This window comes from Rousettus aegyptiacus, unplaced genomic scaffold, assembly GCF_014176215.1.
Source record: "Rousettus aegyptiacus isolate mRouAeg1 unplaced genomic scaffold, mRouAeg1.p scaffold_m13_p_4, whole genome shotgun sequence".
Lineage (NCBI taxonomy): Eukaryota > Metazoa > Chordata > Mammalia > Chiroptera > Pteropodidae > Rousettus > Rousettus aegyptiacus.
The window spans coordinates 68,783,192-68,795,570 of NW_023416307.1; the positions used below are offsets into that span (position 1 = coordinate 68,783,192).

Sequence of the window (12,379 nt, forward strand, 5' to 3'; positions counted from 1 at the left end):
AGTCCAGAGGACCATACAAACCAAGAGAGAGGGTGAGGGATCTCTGCACTGATACTCATTGAAATCAGAGCTAGGAAATTAGGACATGAGGCAAGCTCAGAGGTTTCCCCAAAATTTGGGATATGAGAAGACGGAAATCTTTCTTAGTGTTCTCTACAATGCTGTGGATCTACCCAAAAAGAACAAAAATGGGAAATTTTATCTTTCTGGTGCTATACTGCCAGACTGAATAGAGTTATTAAAATTTGTGAGGAGGTAGTTAGAATGGGTACATGTATAAAATTAAACTGTTAATAAATAACTGAAATGTTTTAAGTGGATAAGTCATTACAAAATAAAAATTTTCTACAAATGAAACTTATCCAGATTCTGACTATTACGGTCTCATTCTAGAGACAGAAAAGGGAAACATATTCATATATCTTCAATTATCCTTTGCATTACTGGAAAGATACTGTAGGTATATATTACAGCAACTTGCTAACTATAGCAAACAATATTACACAAAATGAAATAATATAAACCCTTGTAATCAGAGAAGTACAATTTAAATAATCTATAAAAGTTTTTTAAAAGATAAACCTATTCTTATAGAATCTATAGCTCCATTTGCTCCTTTCCGCCCCCAAGCGGGTAAATTTACCTAGCTACTTACTTATTTATTTAAGTGATTTAATCAAGGGAACTGCTCCATCATCATATTTCATTAAAGGTAGTCTTGAGCTGAGCACAAAAGGAGGTGTTCATGATTGTGCTGTGGAGCTTGCCCACAATTAGACACTCACTAAAATGAAATGACTCTGGCACTGATTAAGTAAAAATTTTTATAATTAAATAGGCTTTACTTAAACTAGTAAAACTGACTGGCAAAAATATGTTCTTCTGCTTTATTCAGCATTAGCAAGTTTCTGGACTTGCATCCTGGATTTTTCATCTAGCTATTTTTAAACTTTTTAAAAATTATGATTAGTTTTTCCTAGATCTAGAACAATTATTTGTTTTTAAAGTATTCTATAGAGAAGGCTCAATTAATCATTTTTAGTGACTCCTTTGAAAAACGGGCAGACTAGCCTTTCATTTGCAAATGGAGAAGAGGATACACTAAGTTTAGGTAAATTGATCAAAGCCCAATCATAAGACTAATTTATGAATGGATCCTTTTAAATTCCAAGATGCTATGAAAGAGTTTTTGTTTTTTGTTTTTTTTTTTTAAAAAAAAAGCATTGTGTGAAATGAAGATGGTTAGCATGAAGTCTAAGAATCAAGAAGTTGAATATGGTCAGAGGTATAAAAATATGAGGAATTACAGGATTAATAATCAAACAAACTTTTAGCAACTACGAAGTTCAGGACTAAAATACAGTTCTCCCCAAATGGCCATGGTTTGATTCAGAAACCACACACTCACATGGCTTCTGTATGCGTCACTCATTTATCAGCTTCGTAAGTCAACTCATAAAACTTATTGTATATAACTTACGTAGCTCTATCAGTGCTGTCATCTTTGGCATATTCAACCAGAGATATTTTATTGAAATTTTTCTTACTGCCAGAAATAGTTAACAAAATTGTATATGGCAAAGAATCTTCTAAAATAGTATATGGTAAAGGATCTCATTGTCTAGATATGAATTCCATATTTCAGTATGTTCCTCATTATATATCTCAGAGAAGTCTTATTAATGATATCCTGTAAGGAAAATGTGCTCTTAATAAATTCATCTCTCAAAACAGTCCCAATTCTTCTGTTAGCAATTACAGCCAACAGAAAGCTGTGTAAATTATTGACAAAGACTGTCAAATAACTTGCATCTAGACATTGTTCAGCATTTCTTTAGTGGAGATGAAAATAAGCACAGAAACTGGAAAGACAAGAAAAAGAATGAAGGTCACATAAGAAAAAACAACTGAAAGTTTTTTATACCATTTGTGCATTTGTTCCATGAATATTTATTGAGTGCCTATTTTGTACTAGACACAGAATAGGTGCCAGAAATATCATGGAGAGAAAAAAAAAAAGCATGGCCCTGCTTTAATGGGGTTTACCATTTGAATGTGAGAGAATATTCTTTAATTCCACTTAATTGCTTTTGAAATTGAGAATAAAGAACAAAATATAACAAAGGCAAAATTTCACTCCCCTTCCTTCCCCTTTCTTGCTAGTCTTCAGATACTGAGACTTGAATCTAGCAGCCACGACTTTAGGCAAGTTATTTCTACATGTCCAGTGTCCTCATAGTTAAATGGAAGATGTAATTGCCCCTATCTTAAAGGATTATTGTGAAGATTAAATGAGTTAATCAATGTAAACACAATGTAGAACAATCTGTGGCATATAGGACTTAATTAATGTCGACTCTTTCTGTTGTAATAGTTATGATTTTTATTACTTTTCTCACTTGTATTCTTTAGTAGTTAGAGCAAAACTCGTAACAGATAGTGACAATATCAATGTTGTAGTAACAACCTCAATGTTACAAAGTCCTGGTAAGTAAAGCGCCAACTAATTAACAAAAATTCTGTATCAGAAGTCTTAGTATGTGTAGACCAAGTTTTACGCATCATGGAATTGGATAAGTCTGCTCTGAAAAACTGGTGGCACCTGACAGCCAAAGGTTATTTGCCTAGGGGACTAGGAAGTATTTTCAGGGAACAAAAAAGTACCTCATCAGAAAAGAGAGCTGGGCCCACAAATTTGGTGCAAGCCTACTGGGCCAGGATGAGGATGGCGAAGAGATGCTGAACACTGCAAATATAGCACTAAAATTTCTCTTTGGTTTAGTCCTCAAGCTCTTGTCTAGTCTTAGAATGAGGTATACTAAAAGGAGGAGTAAAAATTAGGTTTTCTTCTCTCCAGTAGGATTTCCATGAGAAAGTTCAAGGTACAAGCAATATTAGTGTCAGCAAATTCCTCCAAGAAATAGGTGGGCACTACAGACAGCAGACAGGCAGCTATACCAATTTGCAGATTTAACTGGTCCATATGCTGCTTTTGCTTCTAGGGCCCATAGGAGTTGTTCCACAACAAGCCAGAGCAGGGTACCCACAGCAAGCACCACAGGGTGGCCAAGAGCACTGGTTCCTGGAGATAATATGAAACATCCTCCTTGAAAAACACAATACATTTGGGTGAAGAATGTGAGCATTTCCAAACTTTCTGCAAAGCAGGCATTAGCTTATCTACAAAAATACTGTTTTGTGTCTGTTATTTTAATGTTGTTGTTACCTGTCAATTAATATAGTTTAGAATATTCTAATTCTACTGCTCCTTAAAACATGCTTCAGAGTCTTTCAATGGGTAAAAGTTTTTAAAATGCATTGCTAAAGTGTTTCAACTCCTACATATAGTTTGGAAGGAACAGTATTATCCTTGCTATTTTCAACAGAGAGTAAATCTTATGTCCTTTCCTGGAAAGTGAAAAGTGTCTAGTGATCTTTTTTTTCACCTTTCTATTTACAACTTTTTAAAAAATTTACTATAGTGGCATTGGTTAACAAAATCCAGTAAGTTTCAAGTGTACAATTCAACAGTAAGGCGCATATTATATATATATATATAATATATTTATATATATAATATATAAATATATTATATATATAATATATATAATATATACTGTGTGTTCACCTCCCATAATTAGATTTCTTTCTATCACCACATATTTGACCCCCTTTACCCCTTCTGCTTCCTCCATCTTCACCCATCTCCTACCCTCTGGTAACCACTAATCTATTGTCCATGTCCATGAGTCTCTGTTTATTTGTCCTTTTCATTTGTTGCTTTTAGGTATATATCCCACATATAAGTGATATCATGTGATTTCCAACTTCTTCTGTCTGGCTTATTTCACTTAGCATGATTATCTCAAGGTCCATCCATGTTATCGCAAATGGTAGTAATTCATCTCTTCTTACAGCTGAGCAATATTCCATCCTATATATGTGCCACTGCTTCTTTAGCCAATCATCTATCGTAGGACATGTGGGTTGCTTCTATGTCCTGGCTACTGTGAATAATGCTGCTATGAACATTGGTGTGCAAATAACTTTTTGGATATGGGTTTTCAAGTCTTTGGGGTAAATATCCAGTAGAGAGATTGCTGGATCATATGGTAAATCAATTCTTAATTTTTGAGGAACTTCTTTACTATTTTCCATAGTAGCTATACCAATTTGCAGTCCACCAGCAATGTATGAGGACCTGAATAGACTTTTTCTAAAGAAGCTATACAAATAGCTAACAGATACATGAAAAAGTACTCAATATTACTAATCATCAGGGAAATGCAAATTGAAGCCACAATGAGATATCACCTCATACCTGCTAGAATGGCTACTATCAAAAACACAAAAGATTGCAAATGTTGGTGAGGATGGGAAGAAAAGAGAGTCCTTGTGCACTGTTGATGGGAATGTAAGTTAGTGCAACCACTATGGAAAACAGTATGGAGGTTCCTCAAAAAATCAAAACAAAACAAAATACCATATGATCCAGCAAATCCCTTCTAAATATATATCCAAAGTTAATTAAATTACAATCTCAAAGAGATTTTGTATCTTCACATTCATTACTGCCTTATACACAATACCCAAGACATGGAATCACATAAGCATCCATCAGTGGATGAATTGATAAAGAAAATATGGTCTATAGGTATTCAATGAAATATTATTCAATCAGAAAAAAAAAAAATTTGAGAAAATCCTGCCATTCGCAATACCATGGATGGACTTAGAGGGCATTATGCTAAGTAAAATAAGTCAAACAGAGAAAGAAAAATACTGTATAGTCTTACTTAATGTAGAATCTAAAAAAAAAAAAAAATTAAACATAAAATCAAGTTCATAGAAGCAGAGATTAGATTGGTGGTTGCCAGCAGCCAGAGGGTTGGAGGGAAGGGTATGTGGATAACAGTGGTCAAAGAGTACAAACTTCCAGCTATAAGATAAATAAGTTTGGGCTATAATGTACAGAATGGTGATTATAATTAACAATGCTGTATTGTATACTTGAAAGTTGCTAAGAGAGTGGATAGATCTTATATGTTCTCACCACATAAAAAAAGTAAGTATGTGAGGTGCCAGATGTGTTTACTAACCTCATTGCAGTAATCCTCTCACAACGTACATGTATATATACCGTACACCTTACACTTACACAATGTTATATGTCAATTGCATCTCAATTAAGCTGGAAAAAAAATAAGATATAAAGGGGGCATGTTTATATATGATAGGGGAGAAATAATAACTTGGGCATCTGTCACAGTCTTTGGATCAGACTGTTTGACCCAGACTGTTTGACCCAGAGGTCTCATGCATAATAGCTTTATCACAAATAGCACACTCATGACTGTTTGTCCATGAAAGTCAGTGGATTCTCGCTGTACACACAAAAGCAGAGGATGGTCACATCAGTGCTAATCTATAGACATATAGAAGATGTATGAATGTAACCCCCTGATGATCAAGAAGGAAGCAGGAGCTGGAAGACTACCAAAAACAAACAGCTTCCCTTCTCTCTGCAGGCATATATGCCAAATAAATCATTTCTAAGATAGTGATTAATGTTTTCTATTTTCCTATTTTTCCTTCCAATAAAATTAAATTAACATACATCTAGTTACTTATGAGACTGAGTTCTTACTGCTTTTCAAAGGCTAGTTTACTATTTATGAATGTGGTTAGCTGCTGTGCTTTTTATATGTCTTTAATGGCCTTGATAATGGTGAAGACATTAGAAGTGATTGTGTTTTCTACATTTAATTGGCTTTCTCTTAGACTCCCCTGGGTTGGGGTAAGTGGTGATCTGACAAACAGACCCATTTCTGTTCTCCCTACTCTGTGGTCTTCCAGTAGCTAGTAGGGGTGTGGTCCCTGCTGCTTTTAACACAGCAGCCTCATGTGAATTGTGATGTTCACCAGTTGACACATTGATCTGGAGTGACACTTTTATGAGATCAAGTGTAGAGTGTCTTTGGCTGTTCTGTCTTATATCTTTATGTAGCTTCATACACTGTCACTTCACCTATTTGATATTGGTATTGAATAATAAATCACTTTCACTGAATTCTTAACCAAGATTGGATCATGTTTGCTTATTTTTAACATGAAATGGTAGATGTCCTCAATGTTAAGACGTTGTCACTAAGCCTTATTCCTTAGCTCTGTGTTTGGAGTATTTGAGGTAATGATGTAAATGATATAAAAAGACATGGGAATCAGGCAAAGTCCTAGGTCTCATCCTCATTATCTGAGTGATCTGTTCAAGATCTTTAATCTCTCTAAATCTCAGTTTCCTCATCTGTAAAATAATTAAAGTAATTATCTTCCTCATGGAGTGGTTGTGGGGATGAACCAAGGTAATACAGTAAAAACATCTAACAGATGGTAAACACTTAAATGGTAGCCACCATTAATACTTTTAATTTTATAACTACTAATAATTAATAAATTGATAAATTTTATACGACTAATTTTATACTTACTAATATATTAACAAATTAGTAAACTCTATAACTTTATTACATTATATATGATATATGAACTCATTTTCCATTTCCTCAATAGTCACTTAACTCAGTTAAGATTTCATTTTCTTGAAAGCACTTCTGGAAGATTGCTGGTAATAAGTATGATGTAGCAGAGAATAGAAATAATTCAGAATAGAAAGTAATTCACAGATATGTCTAGGTATTATCAACACATGAATCCCACAAATGCTGTTTTATAAAAACTAGTCATGGCCTGGAAACCATTATGTTGGCAATACATGCACAGCTGTTGGAAAAAGGAGATAAAACTTCTAATTCTAGAATATAAGTTTGCTTCTGTATCATCTTAAGACATACTTTTATATTTTCAGGTACCAGATTTCAATGGTATTAAGTTTAACAGGTTGTTTAATTATTAATCTTCCTAAAATGTTGGGATTTATATATTATAAATAAATAATAGAAATAAATATAATTATCACATATAACATAATTATAATTAAAATAATTTGGGCTAATCAGAACATATTACAGACTTTGTCAATCTAATAAATGTATCATAGGTAATTTCCATGCATTTTTCAAAATTATGAAAAATAATATTCCTGTACAAAAAAAATGAAGCTGTCAGTATGTTGACATTCCAATTCCCTCTGCCAACATATTCTCGGGACTTCCTGAGCAGGAGACTGCTATATCCTTCTTGAAAAGTCTTCTTTTATTGTAATATCTTTCCTCCAACTTATCCAGCAACTTAGGCCCCTAAAAGTGTGAGACTATGAACTTGAATTGAAAGAATTACAGCTTAGGAAAAAGACAGACACGATGTTCAGGAAGATGGACAGTTCTGTTTTGATTGAAGGATAAATATCCTTCTGAATCAAATTTCAGGAAGAATACAAGGCCTTTCCCACACAAAATTGCACAACCTTGAATTTGGTGAAGAAGGGGAACCACTGAAACATAGACACTGGGCGTTATTAGAGATGGAGAACTTGGGAAAAGCACGGTTGCATGGTTAGACAACAGTGTCAAGGAAGAGCAAAGTAGGCTTTCTTGATGGTTCTACTCTTTGACGAGTTTCATAAAAAGTTTGTCTCTATCTTGGTAATACATTCAGATCACTGTGAAATATGATCAGTGTTTCAGCATAGGAACTAAAATGTTTATTCTGATATCTCAGACATAATTGGCATGGTATAGTTGTTTTCTCACAGTAAGATAGTCAAGTGAGAAAGGACAGTGATGGGGCCTGACACAAATCCTACACATCTGGGCAGACATGGGAACAAGCTTTCAGGATAGCAAAGTCTGGGAAGGCAAAGCATGATGAACAAGGATCATGCAATCTTAAATACAACTGGGGTAATTTATAAGAACTAAATTTCCGAGAAGTATGAAATGTGCTAACAGGTGATGAAAAATGGTTATGAGAAAATCCAGGGGAAAGTGATGTTCTACAACTCAGATTAATTATAGGCATTAGGGAAGGCTGCTAGATGTTAGGAGCTGGCTTCCATCCCCAGGAAGAAGGGAGGCTCTAGGCTTTAAAGGGTATTCGGGAAAGATTCAGGATTGTAGAATAAAACATAAAATAGTGATCCATACAGAAGGCTAGTACTATAAATTAAGGTACATGGACTGGTCCTGGACTCTGTCCCTCACAGAGACCTATTCTCTGTTAGAAGGAACTGTGATTTAAGGGCCATGTGAGAGTCCCAATGATCAGAGAAAGGACAAATGTTCCAGATAAGTTTAGCAGCAAGAATGGCTCAATAACTGTATCCTCAGTCAAAATAATAAGGAGGGTGCCCAAATGCAAAGACTCGGCCAAATTAGAATAGATCATTTGAAGCTTCTGAAATTTTTCTAATTACATGTGTTTATCAAGGCCCCAGGATATGGTTTGTCTGGAAAGGTAGGCATGGCATCTAGAAACTGAGCAATCTGAGGCAAATGGGGTTAAATATAGATCTGAAATGCCAAAGTATTGTATGTGACAAGATTAGTGAGTTCACCTGTGGAGAGGCTGGGGCAAGCAGAGGCAGGAGGATTGAGATGTGAGTCAATGTAGATAATGTGACAACTACACAGAGATATTGTGTGCAGATACAATAGGGATATGTTATGTCCTCTGAGAATACTGGAGAGAACAGTGTCTTTATGTAAGTTGGAAGGAGAAAACCCAAAAGAAGCTGAGTCCCTGCAAGAGAAAACGGATCTTAAGAGCTTAAGTGATTCTTAAAAGAAGTCAAGGCAGGCCTCTGAGATGAGTATGTGAATTTGGCATAAATATATTCTTAGGAAAGCTTGCTTAAGAGCTATGACATACAGGTCTTGTCTTTCTCTTCTAGGGGCATCTGACTAACTCTCCAAAGCCTGTTTCTTGAAACAGTAGGCTATCGTCTCCCCATCTTACAGTGAAATTGAAGCTTTACCACATTCCCAGGGCCTCCTTGTTATGACTCTGTGTGTGTGTGTGTGTGTGTGCGTGCGTGCGTGCGTGCGTGCGTGTGTGTTTAAAGCCGGAGAGAGAAGCAGAAAGTCTGGGTGAATTGACTGCCATTACATGCAGCATTTTATCTTCCATAATTTTTGGCAATACATTAATCCATTTATAGAAGCAAGCTTGTGTATTGATGGCTGTATGTCAATATTAATGATCAGAGCAACAAAACCATGCCTAAGTGTGGAGACTGAGAGACTGCAATGAAATCAAAGTGGGCACCACCACAGAAGCATTTCGGAAGGAAGAGAATTTCATTGCATTTCAATGGCGTGCTTGTCTCATTTGCCACTTCTAATTAAAGCACTGAAAAAGAAAAGAATTTTTTTCCAAATTGCTGAACCCTTATAACCAATGTTATGAGCCATGTTAATCATTATTATAAAAGATGAAAAAGCATTCAAAATCTAATGTTTTTTTTCTAACTTAAATATGTCTCTTTGTCCAATGGAATTTTTTTTATCTACATTGGTATTTATCTTTGATATGTTATTCTTTAAATATATAAGAATTATGAGCTTTATCAATATTATTAATATTATTACCATCAACCCATTATTCAAGTTTATCTGCTTATAGAGGCCACTTTTTCTTTAGAATATACAGTGTGTCACCAAAAAGTAGTTTTAAAAAATTATTGATTTGTACAAATGCACAAAAAAGGGGGGACCAAGTCAAGTTCAGAAAAGGAAGAGCTTATTTATTTTAAGGTGAAATGTGTAAGAAAATGAGAAAAATAATGAAGTGATAATAGATAGGAATTAAATATTCCTTTAATCTAAAGTAAATAAATAAGCATTTAGTCATAGTGTAATCTGGAATGAGAAAGGGATATTAGGAAAGAAAGTGAAGCTAATACTACACATTTCTTTTAAAGAACTTGAAGTTTAAAATTAATATTAAAATATATTCAGTGAGACTATACGACATACTATATCAGGATCCCTATATTTCCTGAAATTAGAGGCAAAGTCTCCAATAACACCTTCAGAGAAAAGAATCCAAATAAAAATATATCAGAAAACGAATATAAGAACTTAATTTGCACTAAAGTGTAAAGACAAAAAATAAATGAGCAGAGATTAAATAAATAATTAGAAGCCCTACTAAGGGCAAGAGAAAGAGAAATTCTATGTCAATGCAAATTTCACCTACTTCATCATTTTTCTCCAGGCTGGACCAGACGATCTGGAACTCAGGGACCTTGAGGAGCAATCTGCAATAAAGATAGACACATTTAGTAATAATTAGATTTCTTAAATGCAAATAAGTAATGTTATTTCTGCCTACATATTTATAATTCATTGTCACTTAACCATGAACAAGTGTAAAATCCATTTCTGACATAAAAATATATTTTGTTTACTTTACTCTTTAGTCAATACCTCACGCTATAAAGCTCCTAACAGGAAGTCCAGCATAAGTAATTACTGGGTTAGAACTTGTAGTAATATAGAACTTGAATATGCAGCAATCATCTATTTGTAAACAGTTTTAATATCAAGAGAAGTTTAGCAAGGTTTCACAATGTACATTAGAATTGCCCCATGGGCACAGGGTAAATTAGGTTGACCAAAGAAATCAGTGGAAAAATAGAATGTGAGTAAATGTGGAAAATAATCTGTCTTCTTTTCTATGATGTATGTCAACTGCTATTTTGTTTGTTTGAATACTGGCCAAGAAATTTTTAAGATGATAGGTTTTATTTTAAACTAACAAGTACTTAGAATTGCATGGAATTTTATATAGTTCCCTTTTTATTGGCATATACAAGCAACAAAATCAGTATCGGCCTTTATTTCTTTAGAATACCTGAAGAATTCTTTCACTTGAGCCTCTTTTGTAGAAGGCTTCTGCAGAAGTAGCTAGCAACAAGTTACAGATTCCATCCAATCATTTTACCAATGGGTGTTGATGGGCATGATACCAGAGTTGCTGTATCCTTTAGAGAAAGCTTCTGAGAGATTACAACATGACAAGCATGTGTGAGATTCAGAAAATTATTCTCATTTCTGGCTACAAGCACAGTGATCTAGCCTAATTGTGTATGGACTCAACCCCACTAGACAATCTCTGGAAGGCACTAAGAATTCTGAGTTCTCTACTAGGTGTGCATTATAGAAATCCTGAAGACATTAGAAAATTATTATTCAAGCTTACTGATTCTGGTTTTTGTAATGTAAGATGTGCCTCTTGATTGAAAAGGACAAATTATGTTAGGCCACCAAAGAGGAATAAAATAAAGAGTGGCCCTTCCATATTTAAGTCCCCACTCAGATAAAATACACCACTGTCCCTGAGGAGCTTGGAGGCCATATAATCAGTGACTGAAAAAACAAGGCAATCCATGGTGGGAGGTGTCACTAGTTTTATCATGTATTCCTTAAACCAAAACACAGGTGGCCTAAAAGAACAGTGGAATGCCTTATTAGATACATAGTTACACACCTGCATGGGTGACAACACTTGTAGATTTAAGTAATTGTCATACATAATGTGATATATGCTTTGAACCAATGACCATATATAATGTTATTTCTTCCATAGCCAATGTCAACTCCATCTTTCATCCTTAAGTGTCTTATATGGAAAATGAAAGTAATGATAGAACTATTACGAGGCTTAGAAAGATTCCAATCATGGTAGTTACATATATGAGAACCAATAAAATGTAACACAGATAGTGGCCGAAAGGGAAAAAACTACTAGGTAAAATTTTACTAGGCAATAAAACGTATGAATATAAAGACTTAATAATAATCAGTAAAATATAGAACTAGTGGTTAAGGAGAACCAAATAAGTCTGATAATGCTTGTTTTCATGTTAGAATGAAATTTTCTTTATTTCTGATCTTGAGCCGAGGCTCACAGTATACATTAGGTTGGAAAGCACATAGTGGTAGAAAACTAAGTGGCATAAACCCATATAGGAGAGCCAAGGATAAAATCAGGATGATGTACCACTCATCTGTTTCCCTAACTGTAAGAATAGAGACCAATTAATCAAACACTCAACAAATATTTAATAAGTACTCATTGTATATTCAGCAGTGCAAATTAGCATATCAGTAACTGCTCTAATTTTAACTCATATTCCATTGGGAGACAAATAAGATTCTTTTTTGTTGTTGTTGACTTTGGAAAAATTCAAATAGTTATACCTACAGAAAGAATGAAATCAGAAATTCTATTCTTCAGCCTGCATCTGATACAATTTCACATATGTATTGTCTCTTTCATTTGGAATCCCAGTGTTACACAGTCTGCCTAAATGACATATGGTTGGTAGAAAGAGTGCATCTATGTTTCAGTAATCTATTCAACAAAGAAAAGTTCATTTATGGCTCAAAGATAAATCTGAGACTGGATTGCAGTGTCT

At 34.4% G+C, this 12,379-nt stretch overlaps 1 protein-coding gene across 1 annotated transcript in view; it reads right to left on the reverse strand.

The window, feature by feature from the left end:
- The window catches only part of ZPLD1 (zona pellucida like domain containing 1), a 294,999-nt gene that overhangs the window by 93,904 nt on the left and 188,716 nt on the right, over positions 1–12,379 (reverse strand). Inside the window, exon 5 of the mRNA XM_036219546.1 lies at positions 10,156–10,216. The gene's annotated coding sequence lies outside the window, so the exon portion shown is untranslated. The remainder of the gene's footprint in view (positions 1–10,155; positions 10,217–12,379) is intronic.